This window comes from Macaca thibetana, chromosome 15 (genome assembly GCF_024542745.1).
Source record: "Macaca thibetana thibetana isolate TM-01 chromosome 15, ASM2454274v1, whole genome shotgun sequence".
Taxonomy (NCBI): Eukaryota; Metazoa; Chordata; class Mammalia; order Primates; family Cercopithecidae; genus Macaca; species Macaca thibetana.
The window spans coordinates 98,261,539-98,280,472 of NC_065592.1; the positions used below are offsets into that span (position 1 = coordinate 98,261,539).

The 18,934-nt window shown below is 43.9% G+C and overlaps 1 protein-coding gene across 2 annotated transcripts in view; it reads right to left on the bottom strand.

Moving 5' to 3' along the window:
* GOLM1 (golgi membrane protein 1) overlaps positions 1–18,070 on the bottom strand; it is a 76,587-nt gene extending 58,517 nt beyond the window's left edge. The window contains exon 1 of one of the 2 annotated variants that reach the window (XM_050760956.1): positions 17,899–18,070. The gene's annotated coding sequence lies outside the window, so the exon portion shown is untranslated. Of the gene's footprint in view, positions 1–17,311; positions 17,486–17,898 lie in introns of those variants that run through there. The other variant, XM_050760955.1, reaches the window with a different exon arrangement.
* Positions 18,071–18,934: the final 864 nt, after the last annotated feature.

An 18,934-nucleotide genomic window follows, 5' to 3' on the forward strand; every position in this document is an offset into this window, starting at 1 on the left:
ATTCTAGATGTTTCTAGATGCATATATAAGCATCAATATATTTACTTTAATCCAAACAAGATCATACCATTCACATTATTCTGCAAATGCTGCTTATTTCTTAGTAACACATCTTGCCTCCCTTTTTTAGTAGCACATTATGGTTTGCTCCATTCTTTTCAAAGGGCTGAATAGGGCACCACTGTGTGCCAAGATTTGCTTAACTGATCTCCTACAGAGAAATATTCAAGGCTTTCCAGGCTTACTTCCAACAATGCTACCATAAACAGCCTTACACAGCTGTCCCTCAGTATTCACTAGGGATTGGTTCCAAGACCCCCTGAGGACACCAAAAGCCAAGGATGTTCAAGTCCCTTACATAAAATGGCATATTTGCATCCAACCCAGGCACATCCTCCTCTAAGCTTTAAACCATGTCTAGATTACTTATAATACTTAGTACAATGTAAATGCTATGTAATTAGCTGTTAAGCCATATGTTTAGGAACTAATGACAAAAAAGTCTATACCCGTTCAGTACAGAAGCAACCACTGTAGGCCTAACTATCTTTTTGTTTTTCTGAGACATAGTCTTGCTCTATCGCCCAGGCTAGAGTGTAGTGGCATAAACTGGGCTCACTGAAACCTCTGCCTCCCAGGTTCAAGGGATTCTCCCATCTCAGCCTCCTGAGTAGCTGGGATTAGAGGTGCCCGCCACCACACCCAGCTAGTGTTTTTTTGTTTTGTTTTTTGTACTTTTAGTAGAGAGGGGGTTTCACCATGTTGGCCAGGCTGGTCTTGAATTCTCGGCCTCAAGTGATCTGCCTGCCTCGGCCTCCCAAAGTGCTGGGATTACAGAAGCCATTACGCCAGGCCAGGCTTAACTACATTTTGAACAGCTAGTTGAAACTGCAGATGTGGAGCTGTGCACCCATCTCTGTGCTTACGAACTCTTACCTATGTGTACAGTCCCTTATTCACAACTTTGAAATCCAAAACAGTCTCTAAAAACTCGGATTTTTAAAAACTTTTCCAGCAACAAAACCTGAACTGAGATCAAGGTCTGATCAGAACTTATCTGAAGCTACTTAACGTCTTTATCTTCCTCCCTTCATGTGAATACTCTTACATTTCACTGCAGAAAGATGGGCGTTTGAGTAGGCGGTGCTGTCCTAGATCCTCCTGGGGCTGTCACATAATATATAATAAATGCCCGGTGTTATCTGAATTCTGAAAAAAGTCCTGAATTCCAAACCTAGCAGGCCTCAAGGAGCTTGAGATGAACCAGCGGCAAGCTTACTGTTGTGAGGCATTGCTCAACACAGGGTCTCGTATCAGCTTTGGGGGCAGTATCACCCCATTTTGCAGGAGATGAAACAAATCACTTCTTTGTGGATCTATTTCTGGGTCAAAAATGTATGTTTTTAATATTGATAGAGCGTCTCTTCCAAAATAGTTGGCAAATTACAAAGGGAAAAACAGTTATATTACATGAAGAATCCTGGCAGATGACACCTTAGCCACTTCAAGCTTGGTATCACTGATAATGAGGCACGTCGACATCACATACCCCCGATATGGTGCACTAGGAGGGCACGGCACCTCTACGGCCTCCTGCCAGCAATGCATAACCTCAATCTCATCAGAAAATTCAGAGGAAGTCAACTCGTCGGACATTCTATAACACACGTGGCCGGCATGGTTAAAAAGATAGTGCCAAAAGGTTAATCTCTTTAATTTTGATAAATTCTGTGGTTAAGGGGAAACAGGGTAAAGGGTATATAGGAACTATGTGTAATATTTTCCAACCCTTCCATAAGTCTCAACTATATAAATAATTATTTGCTAGATCTTACCATATCTGAAACAGGTCCAACCTGTCAAATGCATGAGCCCCCCTGAACCTTCTAGTTAAATATTAACATTTTTAAAATTTCCCTTTTTTTGCTGGGCGCAGCAGCTTACACCTATAGTCCCAGCACTTTAGGAGGCCAAGGCAGGCGAATCACGAGGTCAGGAGTTCGAGACCATCCTCACCAATGTGGTGAAACCCCATCTCTACTAAAAATACAAAAATTAGCTAGGGGTGGCGTGCACCTGTAGTCCCAGCTACTCGGGAGGCTGAGGGAGAAGAATCACTCGAACCCAGGAGGCAGAAGTTGCAGTGGGCCAAGATCGCGCCACTGCACTCCAGCCTGGGGATGACAGAGCGAGACTCCATCACCAAAAAAAAAAAAAAAATTTCCTTCTTTTCATATAGGGGTTTTAATCACAATCTCCTGCAGCAGGAGAATGTCTGTTTTCTGACATGATAACATAGAAAACAAACTTTTTAAGGGTCGACAATCTCATTAGTGATATTTTCAAACATATTAATTGTGAGCACAAATGAGTGTCTTTTCATTTCTTGGCCATCTGCATGTTCATTTTGGTGAAATGCCTTCATATTCTTTGCCCAATTTTAAACTGGGGTGTTCATCTTATTGACTTGCTAAAGCTCTTTGTCTGTTAAAGGTAAACCAATCTTTGGTCCTTCATGTGAATAATTTTTTTTTCAATTTTTCATCTATTCTTTTACTTTACAGAATGTTTGCCCAAAGTTTTTGTTTTGTTTTTTTTTTTTTGAAGGTTCTACTTTTTTTTTTTTTAAATTATACTTTAAGTTCTGGGATACATGTGTAGAACATGCAGGTTTGTTACACAGGTATACATGTGCCATGGTGGTTTGCTGCACCCATCAACCAGTCATCTACATTAGTTATTTCTCCTAATGCTATCCCTCCCCTAGCCTCCCACCACCTCCCCCAAAAGGCCCTGCTGTATGTTTCCCTCCCTGTGTCCATGTGTTCTCATTGTTCAGCTCCCACTTATGAGAACATGTGGTGTTTGGTTTTCTGTTCCGGTGTTAGTCTGCTGAGAATGACGGTTTCCAGCTTCATCCATGTCCCTGGCAAAGGACATGAACTCATCCTTTTTTATGGCTGAATAGTATTCCATGGTGTATATGTGCCACATTTTCTTTATCTAGTCTATCATTGATGGGCATTTGAGTAGGTTCCGAGTGTTTGCTATCGTGAACAGTGCCACAATAAACACACGTGTGCATGTGTCTTCACAGTAGAATGACTTATACTCCTTTGGGTATATACCCAGTAATGGGATTGCTGGGTCAAATGGTATTTCTAGTTCTAGATGCTTGAGGAATCACCACACTGTTTTTCACAATGGTTGAACTAACTTACACCCCCACCAACAGTGTAAAAGTGTTCCTATTTCTCCACATCCTCTCCAGTATCTGTGGTTTCCTGACTTTTTAATGAGCACCATTCTAACTGGCGTGAGATGGTATCTCATTGTGGTTTTGATTTGCATCTCTCTAATGACCACTGATGATGAATTGGCTGCATAAATGTCTTCTTTTGAGACGTCTCTGTTCATATCCTTCACCCGCTTTTTGATTTTTTTTTTCTTGTAACTAAGTTCTTTGTAGATTCTGGATATTAGCCCTTTGTCAGTTGGACAGATTACAAAAATTTTCTCCCATTCTGTAGGTTGCCTGTTCTCTCTGATGATAGTTTCTTTAGCTGTGCAGAAGCTCGTTAGCTTAATTAGATCCTATTTGCCTATTTTGGCTTTTGTTGCCATTGCTTTTAGTGTTTCAGTCATGAAGTCTTTGACCATACCCATGTACTGCCTAGGTTTTCTTCTAGGGTGTTTATGGTTTTAAGTCTTATGTTTAAGTCTTTAATCCATCTTAAGTTAATTTTTGTATAAGGTGTAAGGAAGAAGTCCAGTTTCGGTTTTCTGCATATGGCTTGCCAGTTTTCCCACCACCATTTATTAAATAGGGAATCCTTCCCCATTGCTTGTTTTTGTCAGGTTTGTCAAAGATCAGATGGTTGTAGATGTGTAGCATTCTTTCTGAGGCCTCTGTTTTGTTCCATTGGTCTATGTATCTGTTTTGGTACCAGTACCATGCTGTTTTCATTACTGTAGCCTTGTAGCATAGTTTGAAGTCAGGCAGCATGATGCCTCCAGCTTGTCTTTTTGCTTAGGATTGTCTTGACTACATGAGCTCTTTTTTGGTTCCATGGGAAATTTAAAGTAGTTTTTTTTTTTTTTTTTTAATTCTGTGAAGAAAGTCAATGGTAGCTTGATGGTGATAGCACTGAATCTATAAATTATTTTGGGCAGTATGGTCATTTTCACGATATTTATTCTTCCTATCCATGAGCATGGAATGTTTCTACATTTGTTTGTGTCCTCTCTTACTTCCTTGAGCAGTGGTTTGTAGTTCTCCTTGAATAGGTCCTTCACATCCCTTGTAAGTTGGATTCCTAGGTATTTTATTCTCCTTGTAGCAATTGTGAATGGGAGCTCACTCATGATTTGGCTGTTTGTCTATTTCAGTGTATAGGAATGCTTGTGATTTCTGCACATTGATTTTGTATCCTGAGACTTTGCTGAAGTTGCTTATCAGCTTAAGGAGATTTTAGGCTGAGATGATGGAGTTTTCTAAATATACAATCATGTCATCTGCAAACAGAGACAATATGACTTCCTCTCTTCCTATTTGAATACCTTTATTTCTTTCTCTTGCCTGATTGCCCTGGCCAGAACTTCAAATACCATGTTGAATAGGAGTGGTGAGAGAGGATATCCTTGTCTTGTGACAGTTTTCAAAGGGAATGCTTCCAGCTTTTGCCCATTCAGTATGATATTGGCTGTAGGTTTGTCATAAATAGCTCTTATTATTTTGAGATACATTTCTCAATGTATCTCTTATTATTTTGAGATACCTAGTTTATTCAGAGTTTTTAGCATGAAGGGGTATGGAATTTTATCAAAGGCCTTTTCTGCATCTACTGAGAGAACCATGTGGTTTTGTCATTGGTTCTGTTTATGTGATGGATTATGTTTATTGATTTGCATATGTTCAACCAGTCTTGTATCCCAGGGATGAAGCTGATTTGATTGTGGTGGATAAGCTTTTTGATGTGCTGCTGGATTCAGTTTGCCAGTATTTTATCATTTCTGCATCGATGTTCATCAGGGATATTGGTCTAAAATTTTCTTTTTTTGTGTCTAGGCCAGGTTTTGGTATCAGGATGATGCTGGCCTCATAAAATGAGTTAGGGAAGAGTCCTTCTTTTTCTATTGTTTGGAATAGTTTCAGAAGGAACGGTAGCTCCTCTTTGTATCTCTGGTAGAATTCAGCTCTGATTGTGTCTGGTCCTGGGTTTTTTTTGGTTGGTAGGCTATTAATTATTGCCTCAATTTCAGAACTTGATATTGGTCTATTCAGGGATTTGACTTCTTCCTGGTTTAGTCTTGGGAGGGTGGATGTGTCCAGGAATTTATCCATTTCTTCTAGATTTTCTAGTTTATTTGCATAGGGGTGTTTACAGTATTCTCTGATTTTAGTTTGTATTTCTGTGGGATCAGTGGTGATCTCCCCTTTGTCATTTTTTATAGTGTCTATTTCAGTCTTCTCTTTTTTCTTCATTAGTTTGGCTAGCAGTCTATCTATTTTGTTAATCTTTTCAAAAAGCCAGCTCCCGGATTCAGGTTTTTTTTTTTTTTTTTTTTTTTTTTTTTTTTTGAAGGGTTTTTCGTGTCTCTATCTCCTTCAGTTCTGCTCTTAGTTATTTCTTGTTTTCTGCTAACTTTTGAATTTGTTTGTTCTTGCTTCTCTAGTTCTTTTAATTGGGATGTTAGGGTGTCAATTTTAGATCTTTCCCACTTTCTCCTGTGGGCATTTAGTGCTACAAATTTCCCTCTAAACACTGCTTTCACTGTGTCCCCAAGATTCTAGTACGTTGTGCCTTTGTTCTCACTGGTTTCAAAGAACTTATTTCTGCCTTCATTTCGTTATTTACCCATTAGTCATTCAGGAGCAGGTTGTTCAGTTTCCATGTAGTTGTGTGGTTTTGAGTGAGTTTCTTAATCCTGAGTTCTAACTTGATTGCACTGTGGTCTGCGAGACTGTTTGCTATGATTTCCATTCTTTTGCATTTGCTGGGGATTGTTTTACTTCCAATTATGTAGTCAATTTTAGAATAAGATGTGGTGCTGAGAAGAATGTATACTCTGTTGATTTGGGGTGGAGAGTTTTGTAGATGTCTATTAGGTACGCTTGGTCCAGAGCTAAGTTCAAGTCCTGAATATCCTTGTTAATTTTCTGTCTCATTGATCTAATATTGACAGTGGGGTGTTAAATTCCCCCACTATTATTGTGCAAAAGTCTAAGTCTCTCTCTCTGTAGGTCTCTAAGAACTTGCTTAATGGGGCTGGGTACAGTGGCTCACGCCTATAATCCCAGCACTTTGGGAGGCCGAGGCAGGCAGATCACGAGGTCAGGAGATAGAGACCATCCTGTCTAACATGGTGAAACCCCATCTCTGCTAAAAACACAAAAAATTAGCCAGGCGTGGTGGCAGGCACCTGTAGTCCCAGCTACTCTGGAGGCTGAGGCAGGAGAATGGTGTGAACCCAGGAGGCGGAGCTTGCAGTGAGCTGAGATCATGCCACTGCACTCCAGCCTGGGTGACAGAGTGAGACTCCATCTCAAAAGACCAAAAAAAAAACAAAAAACTTGCTTTATGAATCTGGGTGCTCCTGTATTGGGTGCTAGCTCTTCTTGTTGCACTGATCCTTTTACCATTATGTAATGCCCTTTTTTTTTTTTTAATCTTTGTTTAAAGTCTGTTTTTTCAGAGACTAGGATTGCAACCCCTGGTTTTTTTTATTTTGCTTTCCGTTTGCTTGGTAAATATTCTTCCAACCCTTTATTTTGAGCCTATGTGTATCTCTGCATGTGAGATGGGTCTCCTGAATACAGCATACCGATGGGTCTTGACTCTTTATCCAATCTGTCAGTCTTTTAATTGGGGCATTTAGTCCATTTACATTTAAGGTTAATATTGTTATGTGTGAATTTGATCCTGTCATTATGATGCTAGCCAGTTATTTTGTCCATTAGTTGATGCAGTGTCTTCATAGTGTTGATGGTCTTTACAATTTGGTATGCTTTTGCAGTGGCTAGTACTGGTTTTTCCTTTCCATATTTAGTGCTTCCTTTGGGAGCTCTTGTAAGGCAGGCCTGGTAGTGACAAAATCTCTCAGCATTTGCTTGTCTGTAAAGGATTTTACTTCTCCTTCGCTTATGAAGCTTAGTTTGGCTGCACTGAAATTCTGGGTTGAAAATTCTTTCTTTAAGAATGTTGAATATTGGCCCCCACTCTCTTCTGGTTTGTAGGGTTTCTGCAGAGAGATGTGCTGTTAGTCTGATGGGCTTCCCTTTGTGGGTAACCTGACCTTTTTCTCTGGCTGCTTTTAACATTTTTTCCTTCATTTCAACCTTGGTGAATCTGACAGTTATGTGTCTTCAGATTGCTCTTCTCGAGGAGTATCTTTGTGGTGTTCTCTGTACTTCCTGAATTTGAATGTTGGCCTGTCTTGCTAGGTAGAGGAATTTCTCCTGGATAATATCCTGAAGAGTGTTTTCCAACTTGATTCTATTCTCCACGTCACTTTCAGGTACACCAGTCAAATGTAGGTTTGGTCTTTTCACACAGTCCCATATTTGTTGGAGGCTTTGTTCATTCCTTTTCATTCTTTTTTCTCTAATCTTGTCTTCACACTTTATTTCATTAAGTTGATCTTCAATCTCTGATATCGTTTCTTCCACTTGATCGATTTGGCTATTGATACTTGCGTATGCTTCACAAAGTTCTCGTGCTGTGTTTTTCAGTTCCATCAGGTCATTTGTGTTCTTCTCTAAACTGGTTATTCCAGTTAGCAATTCCTCTAAACTTTTTTCAAAGTTCTTAGCTTCTTTGCATTGGGTTAGAACATGCCCGTTTAGCTCAGAGGAGTTTGTTATTACCCACCTTCTGAAGCCTGCTTCTGTCAGTTCATCAAACTCATTCGTTATCCAGTTTTGCTCCCTTGCTGGTGAGGAGCCGTGATCCTTTGGAGGAGAAGAGGCATTCTGGTTTTTGGAATTTTCCACCTTTTTGTGCAGGTTTTTCCAAATCTTCATGGATGTATCTACCTTTGGTCTTTGATACTGGTGACCTTCGGATGGGGTTTCTGTGTGGACGTCCTTTTTGTTGATGCTTTTCCTTTCTGTTAGTTTTCCTTCCAACAGTCAGGCCCCTCTGCTGCAGGTCTGCTGGAGTTTGCTGGGGGTCCACTCCAGACCCTATTTGCCTGGGTATCACCAGCGGAGACAACAGAACAGCAAAGATTGCTGCCTGTTCCTTCCTCTGGAAGCTTTGTCGCAGAGGGGCACCCACTAGATGACAGCTGGAGCTCTTCTGTATGAGGTGAGCTGTCAACCCCTGCTAGGAGGTGTCTCCCAGTCAGGAGGCACAGGGGTCAGGGACCCACCTGAAGAGGCAGTCTGTCCCTTAGCAGACCTCGAGCACTGTGCTGGGAGATCTGCTGCTCTCTTCAGAGGTGGCAGGCGGGAACATTTAAGTCTGCTGAAGCTGTGCCCACAGCTACCCCTTCCCCCAGGTGCTCTGCCCCAGGGAGATGGGAGTTTTATCTATAACACTGGGGCTGTTGCCTTTCTTTCAGAGATGCCTTGCCCAGAGAGGAGGAATCTAGAGTGGCAGTCTGGCCACAGTGGCTTTGCTGAGCTGTGGTGGGCTCCACCCAGTTCGAACTGGCAGCTTTCTTTACACTGTGAGGAGAAAATCACCTACTCCAGGCTCAGTAACAGCAGATGCCCACCCCCCGCACCAAGCTCAAGCATCCCAGGGCAACTTCAGACTGCTTTGGTGGCAGTGAGAATTTCAAGCCAGTGGATCTTAGCTTGCTGGGCTCCATGGGGGTGGGATCCAATGAGTTAGACCACTTGGCTCCCTGGCTTCAGGCCCCTTTCCAGGTAAGGGGATGGTTCTGTCTCACTGGCATTCCAGATGCCACTGGGGTATGGAGGAAAAAAAAAAAACTCCTGCAGCTAGCTCAGTGTTTGCCCAAACGGCCGCCCACTTTTGTGCTTGAAATCCAGGGCCCTGGTGGTGTAGGCACCTGAGGGAATCTTCTGGTCTTCGGGTTGGGAAGATCGTGGGAAAAGCATAGTATCTGGGCCAGAGTGCACTGTCCCTCACGGCACAGTCCCTCACAGTTTCCCTTGGCTGGGGGAGGAGTTCCCCAAACCCTTGTGCTTACCAGATGAGGCGATGCTCCACACTGCTTCGGCTCACCCTCCGTGGGCTGCGCCCACCGTCTAACCAGTCCCAGTGCGATGAGCCAGGTACCTCAGTTGGAAATGCAGAAATCACCTGTTTTCTGTGTTGATCTCGCTGGGAGCTGCAGACCAGAGCTGTTCCTATTTGGTCATCTCGCCAGTCGCTCTGTTGTTGTTTTAAATAACCTAATCTTGTCAACCTTTTATTACTTCTCGATTGTTGTTATATTTAGAAGGGCATTTCTTACTCTAAGTCTATAAACACACTTACCCACATTTTTTTCCAATGTAGTTTCATATTTACATTTAAATTGTTCGTCCATTTAAAATTCCTTTTTGATGTAAAGAGTAAGGAAATATAAATACTGCAGACGTAAGGAAATACAAAGAATGCAGCTTTTCTCTTCCTGTAGTGACAAGCCAGTTCTGCCAGCGACCTTTACTGAATAATCTATTTTCACCTACTGCTTTGAACAACTATCTATTTATACCAAATTTTCTAATAATATACTTTTTTTTTTTTTTTTTAAGAGATGGAGTCTTGCTTTGTCGCCCAGGCTGGAGTGCAGTGGTACGATCATGGCTCACTGCAGCCTCAAACTCCCGGACCCAAGCAATCCTCACACCTCAGTCTCCGAGTAGCTGGGACCATACGCACACACCGCCATACATGGCTTAACAAAATACTTTTAGATATGACCATTGCAAGGCCTTTTGTTATTCTAGTAGATGTAAGTCAGTGGGTGGGGTATATTATAAGTTTGAAAGCAGAAAATAAACTCCATTCTCACTTCAAGGGAAGTGTACAGATAATCATGTAATATTCTCTTTCCCTTAGACAGCCAATAAAAAATTTATTGAGCAGCTACCATGAGTCAGGTGCTGTATTCACATCAGGCAGCTCAGGGTGGAGTTAAGAGCACAGACTGGAATCCCACAGCCATGTCTGACCCTGGCTCTACCACTCAGGGGACACAGGACCTGCCTGTGCCTCACTGTCCTGCTCACAAGGGTTTTACGAGGATTCAGTGAGTTAAGTGAGAAGCGCTTAGAGCTACATTTGGCACATAGTAAGTGCTCAACAAATGTTGACAATTATTAGGGATGGAAAGTAGAATAACAAATCATTTCTGGATTCAATCTTTTTTCCATTTTGAGGAAATAGTGATGCATGTTTTCCTTCCATAACCATTCTACTTTATAGCAACCAGCCCTCCTCTTTCCTTCTCCTGACTCTGCCACCAACTAAAACAGCGGTACCTGCCATTACCTGGGGCTGACCTACAGATGCCACTCCAGCAGTGGACATCCCAGACCAGGACCATATTATGAAAAAGGTTTGAGGAAGCCAAACCTCAAACGGTCCTGGAAGTTGTACAATCCTGGAAGCCCCTCACTATCACCCAGTGCTTGGCTGGCACTGTCTCGTGCCAGCTGTCTAGATAGCACTCTTAGGAGAGCCCTGGGCTCCCAATGGGAGCAGGGCTGCCCCGGTAAGCAGTGACATGAGGAAGGGAGGTAACGCAATCAGCCTTCAGGCCTGCAAGGTGCTTCCTCACAGGCTTCCAGGAGTGCAGAAACCCTTGCTGCTGAAGGATGAGGGACAGATACTGGCGAGAAATGATCAAGACTGATGAAGGCTGAGGGCAGAACTCAGAGGCAGAGTTAATTTAATATTCATTTTCATTTAAGCTTCAGAATGTTTGTCTCATACTTGATTATAAGCTTCCAACATACTGAAAATGATTAACTTAAATCACCTAAACTCTGTGAGGCACCAGGCTTTCCCAAAATGAAAACAAGTGGTGTGTTTTTGCATTAAAAATCACTTGATAGGCTGGGTGCGTACAGTGGCTCACGCCTATAATCCCAGAACTTTGGGAGGCCAAGGCAGGCAGATCACCTGAGGTCAGGAATTTGAGGCCAGCCTGGCCAGCATATCAAAACCCTGTCTCTACTAAAAATACAATTAGCCAGGCATGGTGGTATGTGCCTGTAATCCCAGCTACTTGGAGGCTGACGCAGGAGAATCGCTTGAACTTGGGAGGCAAAGTTGCTGTGAGTCGAGATTGTGCCACTGCGCTCCAGCCAGGGTGACAGAGCAAGACTCTGCCTCAAAAAAAGGAAACAACCCCCACCCCCCCCCCGCCAAATTATCTGAGTGTGGTGGCACACACCTGTAATCCCAGCTACTTGGGAGGCTAAGGCATGAGAATTGCTTGAACCCAGGAGACAGAGATCGCGTCACTGCACTCCAGCCTGAGCGACACAGTGAGATTTCTGTCTCAAAAAAAATAAATAAATAAAAATAAATCACTCAATAAATCAGAAAAGAAAAAACTCCATATTCTTACCTACTGGTTTAATTAAGTTAAAATTTCAACCTATTGGTTAAAATTATTATTTGCTTGTAAGACAAAATGTTTGTAATTTAACAAAGACTTCTAATCACTTTTTAAAAAAGAAACAAAAGGCATATGAAAATGTACAACATGCCAAATACACGAGCCCCTTGACCCTCCTAGTTAAATATCATGTTTAACATTTCCTTATTTTCATATAGGACTTTTAATCAGAAAAGCAAATATATAGGAGCGATCGGGTCAGATTAACATGTTTGACCAACGTCAACCAGTGCAGAAACTGGGCTTCTCCAAACACTGGTGGAGCCACACCTCTATTCCTTCTCAGAGGAATGGCCCAGCGGCTCAGCAGGAAGTTCAGAAGTCACTGCAATGAGCAAACAGACCTGAGCACACCCCAGCGCAGCCTGCAGTCCGGGAAAGAATCCGTCACCAAGTTTTCTGATGGCTTGGAAATATTCCACCCTGTCCCAAGACTGTCTAAACCAGGGGTGAGCAAACTATGGCCCACAGGCCATATCCGGGCCTGGTTTTTTTTTTTTGAAGTTGTACTGTACACGGCCATAAATACTGCCTATGGCTGCTTTCTGGCTACAAAGTAGAACTGAAATAGCTGAGACAGAGACCTACCCACAGACCAACTCTGCCCATAGGGTATCATGAGGATTAAACATTTACCATCTGACCATTTAGACAAAGTTTGTCAACTCTGCCTCTAACCCATTGGGATTAAATGACCAAGGTCACTGTGTTCTGCTTAAATTGCTTTAAAAACTTAATAGGAAATACACAGAATCTCTTCCTCTCACTTCCCCAAAATGAACACTAGCTTTTCTCCAATGCTAGAAGCTGACAGTGTCTAAAGACGAAAACTTTTAAAATCAATGTATAGTGGTAGGTGGTAGAAACACCAAAAAGCAAGGGAGATGAGTGAAAATGAACTAGAGAACCAAATTCTTCCTGTTTTGAAATTTTCTGAAGAAAGGCCACCCACCGTCAAGAATATATCCTGGAGCCAGTATGGTGGCTCATGTCTGTATTCAGCACTTGGGGAGGCTGAGGCATGAGGATCACTTGAGCCCAGGAATTCGAGACCAGATTGGTCAATGTTATGCAGGGAGACCCTGTCTCTACAAAAAAATATTTAGAAAAGAATACATCTTGGGCCAGGCATGGTGGCTCACGCCTGTAATCCCAGCACTTTGGGAGGCCAAGGCGGGCAGATCACCTGAGGTCGAGAGTTCGAGACAAGCCTGACCAACATGAAGAAACCCTGTCTCTACTAAAAATACAAAATTAGCCAGGCGTGGTGGTGCATGCCTGTAATCCCAGCTAGTTGGGAGGCTGAGGCAGAAGAATCACTTGAACCTGGGAGGCCGAGGTTTCGGTGAGCTTAGATTGTGCCATTGCACTCCAGCCTGGGCAACAAAAGCAAAACTGTCTCAAAAAACAAAAATAATACATCTTGGTAGAAGCTCAATTTTCCCTTGAGTTCAGGAGTCACAAACTGCAGCCCAAGAGCCCGATCCTGCCAGGCATCTATTTTTGTACACTGCCCACAATTAAAAATAGTTGTTTTTTTTTTTTTAATTGAGACGAGGGCAAGCTCTGTCACCCAGGCTGGAGTGCAGTGGCACAATTTCAGCTTACTGTAACCTTCCCCTCCTAGGTTCAAACGCCTTAACCTCCCAGGTAGCTGGGATTTGAATGCCTCAACCTCCCAGATAGCTGGGATTATAGGCATATGCCACCATGCCCAGCTAATTTTTGTATTTTCCTTTTTTTTTTTTTTTTTTTAAGTAGAGATGGGGTTTCACCATGTTGGCAAGGCTGGTCTCGAACTCCTGACTTCAAGTGATGTGCCCACCTCAGCCTCCCAAAGTGCTGGGATTACAGGCGTGAGCCACCGCGCCCGGCCAGTTTTTACATTTTCAATGGTTGAAGAAAGTTAAAATATTACTATTTCATGAGAGAGTGCTTCACAGGGCTGAGAAATTCTCCACATATTCCTGGCTGACTGGAAGATTATGCGAGCATGGGGAAGACCCAAAAGAGCCCAGCAGAGCTGAAAACCAAGAACTGAGAACCAGCTGAAACTTGCAGTGTTCCCCAACCCCCACACAGACCTACTGTTAGAGGGATGGAGACTGACCCAGCAGGTGACTCCTGGTTCAGTGCTCCTTGGAGAATCTGGACACCATGAAGTGGTATTAGGTGTCAGTTTAGCTACCCGTTATTTTGAGTGCTTCCTTAGCGGAACTGTTGAGGCAGTATGGCTTAGGAAAAGAGCACTGATGGGGGTCAGGCCAAAGGGAGTTTTAATCCTAGCTCATTATTTGCACAAATTTTGGTGAGCTGTATAATCTGCCTCTCTGTATCTTATTCAATCCTTGTAAAAGTCCATTGAAGTAGGCTTACTACTGTCCCCATGTTCTAGGATGCAGTGATATGAGACTTTAAATCTGTAAAACCTTTTGTTGTTAGGATTAAAAATTACAGTGGCAATAAAGTACACACCACATGATAATAGCTCAACAGATTGTTTTTTTTTTTTTTGGTTTGGAAATAAAAGGATATCTCATGAAACATGAAAATCACATGAAATTAAAACTTCAGTATCCATAAAGTTTTATTGGAACAGAACCATGCCCATTCATTTACATATTGCCTGTGGCTATTGGGCTATAAGAGCAGAGCTGAGAAGTTGTGACAGGGACCATAGGGTCTGCAACACCTAAAATAGTATCTGGTCCTTTTCAGAAACAGGTTGCTAACTCCTGCTGTAGTCCAATGGTTCTTAAAGGGTGGTCCCCATATTAGCAGCATCAGCATTACCTTGGAATGTGTCAGAAATGCAAATTTTGTGGCCCACCCCAGACTGACCAAATCAGAGGTCTGTTTATTTTACTAATAAATGCAAACACAGGAGAGCAAAAGACCTTGAGCAAAGCTCTGTACTGAGCCAGCCTTGCATGAGTTACCTCATGAAGTAGAAACCATGCTGATGTAATCAGATCTGACAAGACACAGGCCAAAATACTTAAAATTAAGAGAAAGTATTTAAAACAGGGTTTCTACCTCTAATGTTATTAACAACAAATCCAGCCCTATGTGTATATTGGGCCTTGAGATACAATATAACTGTAACAGCAAATACATTGTTTATAAATAAGCAATAAATGCACATAAAGGAGAGTGTTAAGAACTTTTTTTATTACTGAGAAACATCAAAAAAGTTGGGAAACGATAACAAATTACAATATAAACAACTATAATCATATTATATAGTATTCATATATGTACTTTTTTCTGTCAGACACGAATCTTCAAAATCTTAGCAAGGGGAAGTCCTATTAATAAAGCGCTTAAGGGTTTTAAAGGAAAATAAGATCAAAATGTAAAAATCTGAAAAGGCATGGACTTTTTTTTTTTTTTTTTTTTCCCTGAAAGTGTGAGAAATACCTGTGTGAAAGAAAGGAATGACTCTCTCGAGATTTAAGAAACACTTCATAAGTTTGGAGACAAGTCTCTCTTTTAACGTCTCTTCATCAACAACTTGAAAAGTCCAGAAAAACACCACGATCTTTAAGAACAGTTTTTGGGGAGGAAGTGAAGTATCATTCGCCCTTTTCTAAGGTGAGAGCAAAAGCATAGTAGGACCATTCCTTCTGTTCCTTCTACTTTTTTACAAATGTTTTAAAAATTGTTTTACAAAAACAGAAGTGCTTTTAAAAAATCCCAATTACGAATGTTGTTTCTCACATTAGACCATTGAAAAAGAAATGTATCTTTTTTCACTGGGCAACTTATTTTTTTTTCTTTTAAGAAAAAACAAGTAATAATAATGCTGCAGAATTTAAACCAGAGGCAGGGAACACCGCTCTCCCGCCCCCAGTGGCCACCCCAGGTCCTTTGAGAAATGGGGCTGGACCTCAGGGACCACGCTGCCTTCAAGTTCCCTTGCAGCAACAGTACCCATCAACTGACATCTGTCTCCTCTCAGCACACCTGCCTAAAGTGATGCTCCACCCTTCCTACTGATCACACAGATGCATTTTCCCCAGGTTCTGCCCTCTGTACTTCCAACGCAGAAAGCCAGCTAGCACTTTCACAGGAGAAGGGTAGCAGTTCCCTCCTTCTGGGGAGGGTGGCCATATATACAAACCCAGGTAGCCCCAGGCCTGCTATGGTCTGCTGTCCTAACTGTTGTTTCTGCCCAGGCCTCAACAACAGCAGCAGCGGGTGGAATGTAAATGCAAAATCTTTTCATTTCCCATCAATAACTGAACCTAAACCAGCAATTAGGAAGCAGATGGTATCCTTGGCCCCTAATATCCAAGTCACCACAATTTCCTGGCCCCACCCTCAGCACTCCTTTCCTCTCATTTCTTTCATTTTCCTGTAAAACCAACTTAAAAAAAAAAAATGTGAAAATTGGATAACCTCTCCATAGGAGAACAAAATATATCTTAAAAGCTAACCTCTTTTCTTTAAACATCCTAATAATTCAATTTCTTTTTGTTCACTGACACCTTAAGAATTGAGTGGCCTAAAAACAGTAAGTCTTAGCGAGTTACTAGTTTCTATTTATAAAGAAAGTAAAAGTATTCTTTCCAATAGCATGAGCTTAGCTTCATCTTTTATAGCACAACTGGAAGAAGCTAGGATGCCTTTGGAGACCCACAAAAACTAACAAGAGATTGTCCCATGCCCACCAAAATTCAGAAATACTAAAACTGAGATTTGAGCCAACCTGATGGCCATGAGCTAAACAAAGCCACTCAAGCGCCGCTAAACACTTCATCAGGTTACTGCATATCTCACTAATCCAGTCCTAGAAATGTTCAATAATTTGCATAAGGTAGGGCCTAGGGACCCCAAATCAGACAAAGGAAACCTCAAAACCGTGAAAGTCACACAAGTTTAGTTTTGCACATCTGGCTATGGGACATCTGAAATTGTCCAGCATCATCACGATATTTCAAACATAATAATTCTTAAATTTTGCTTAAAAAATTCATCAAAATTGTTATTCACATTTTGCTTCTTAAAAGCAAGTCATTAAAAATATTAAACAGGATATGATCTTTAAAGCACGGCAAAGTTGTGTGGATCCTCCACGCTGGCAAAGGTGGAAACACAGGTATGCGGGAAAACCTCCAGCATCCGCGAGAACCGGCTGCAGCCGCGCTCTGGCCGCGCGGCGGGAGGACCCGGCGCCAAGCTCCGGGGTCACTAGCCAGGAGGCCCCGCGACAACATGGACCCCAGGGCGGCCGAAGCGCGCCTGGGGTTGGAGGGGAGGAAGAGGAGGCGGGAGCCGAGAGGCTCGCGGCTCCGCCAGCTCTCCGCGCCTCGTGCAAATCACGCCGCAGAACTGGAACTAGTACGACTTTGGGGGTGCACGCTTTTGACTCTGGATGCCGACGCGCGTGACAAAGCTCAGAACAAAAAGAAAGGCCCTGCATCGCCTGAGACTGCAGGGCAGGGAATCCTCGCGAGGCCCCTCATCGCTGGGCCAGGGGGCCGCGCGCCCGGCCTTGGGGAGCGAGCCGAGGGGCCCGGGCGGCCACGGGCTGCTCGGTGCAGGAAGGTGCGGCGCCAGCCCCGAGAGCAGCCAGCGAAGGCTGGAGCCCCGGCGCAAGCGGCAGCGAGGGTCCGGGGACCAACGCGAGGTCTCGGGGCGCGGGGCACGGGGCCGGGGCAAAGGAGGGAGGAAGCGAGGGACCCCGGTTCGGGAGGCCTGGGGCTGCGCGCCGCCCACTCACCTTTTCCGCGGCTCCGGCCGCCACTCGGCGATGCGGGGCTCCGCTACGAGGCCACCCGGGCCGCTCTCCCGCCGCTGCCGGCCTTGCGCTCCGGCCGGCTCCGCGCGGTGCGCCCCGCGCCTCAGCGTCCAGCGCCGCCGCGTCCCCGGCCTCCGCAGCTGCGAGGCCCCGCCCCCGGGCAGCGCCGGCGGCTCGAAGGGAGGAGGCGGCGCCGCGAGCGCGGAGAGGCGAGGCCGGGGCTGCCGGGGCCGCGCGGACTCCCGCCTCCACGGTGCGCGCGCCCCGGCCATTGGCCCCCACTCGGCAGGAGCAGGAACGCGAGCGTGCGCCCCTCTCCTGGACCACCCCAGCGCCCCTTCCGACGCGGGAGACGGCTCCTGAGCAGCGGCGCGGAGCGGGGAAGCGGCGGTGGGGAAAGGGTACCTGGGGGAAACCCCATCCCACGTTCCACCCCAAGGGAATGTTCCCGAACAGCCAACCACACCCAGCGCCACACTCCCGTTACCTTCTTTATAAGGTCGTCTGGGTGAAAACTGCCCAGAGAAGGAAGCGAACGAAAAACAGGTTTTTAGGGGGTTTATACTCACAAAATTGTCTTTTTTCTCCCACTAGGTATTCCCTGTTGACCATCATCTCGCTTCGGTTGTCACCGCTCAGGCCTTAGCGTTTGGTCTGTGACCCTTCCACTACTAGCAACCGAAAAAGTGAAGATTCCCGGACGCCTTCGGGTGTGATCTCCTAGCCTGGGCAGCTGCATTTAAAACAGCGCCTCAGGTGACGCTCAGGCGCACTGATGTTTGAGAAGCCCTGTGAGGCCGTACCTCCTGGAGAGAATGCCACAAAACTAATGACCTACAAGGAAACCGTGCTAGAAAATTCTAAAGCAATGGTTCTTAACTCTAGCAGCACCTGCCATCCATTAGAATTATTTGGGGAGCTTTTAGAGCATTTAGATACCAGGGTCCCACTTCCAGAGTTCAAACTGAACTTGATATTTTTTGTTTGTTTTGAGCTTCCCAGATAATCCTAATACAGTATACGGCCAAGATTGAGAACAGTTTTCCTAGAGTCATGTCTCTTCATGTCTTCTTAGCTCTGGTGTCTGGGAAAGGAAGCTCCTTCCTCTGCGCCTCTCCCAAATCCCGACAATAAAAAAAACAAATACATGAACACCTAAAGGAATGCCCACAGCTGAAATTGATTTTAACCAGAAAAAGAGTCACCTTGAAAAAGGTGATCAAGATACCCTACTGCCACCTGAGCATGGAGCTTCTTAACTGCAGGAAACATCTTTATGAGCCAAAACCTCTTAGCTGAATTAGAAACTGACAATAGGTGACCCCTTTAGAGGAATGTTCTACTATATTCCAAAATGATATTTTTGTTATCTGCAGCTGTTATATCTGCAGGGTCAGACCAAAGCATTCAGAAGCTGAGGCTATGTCGGATGTCAGCCCTGGTTTTGCAGACTTGCATCGCTTTGCTCTGATCTTCTAGTGAGCTTAAATAACCATAATTGGGGACAGGTACAGGAAATTCCCTTTCTTGCCCATTTTAGCTCTCCTAGTATAGTTTGCATTCTTAGACTGGTGGACCGTAACTTCTATATCATTTGCCTCTAAG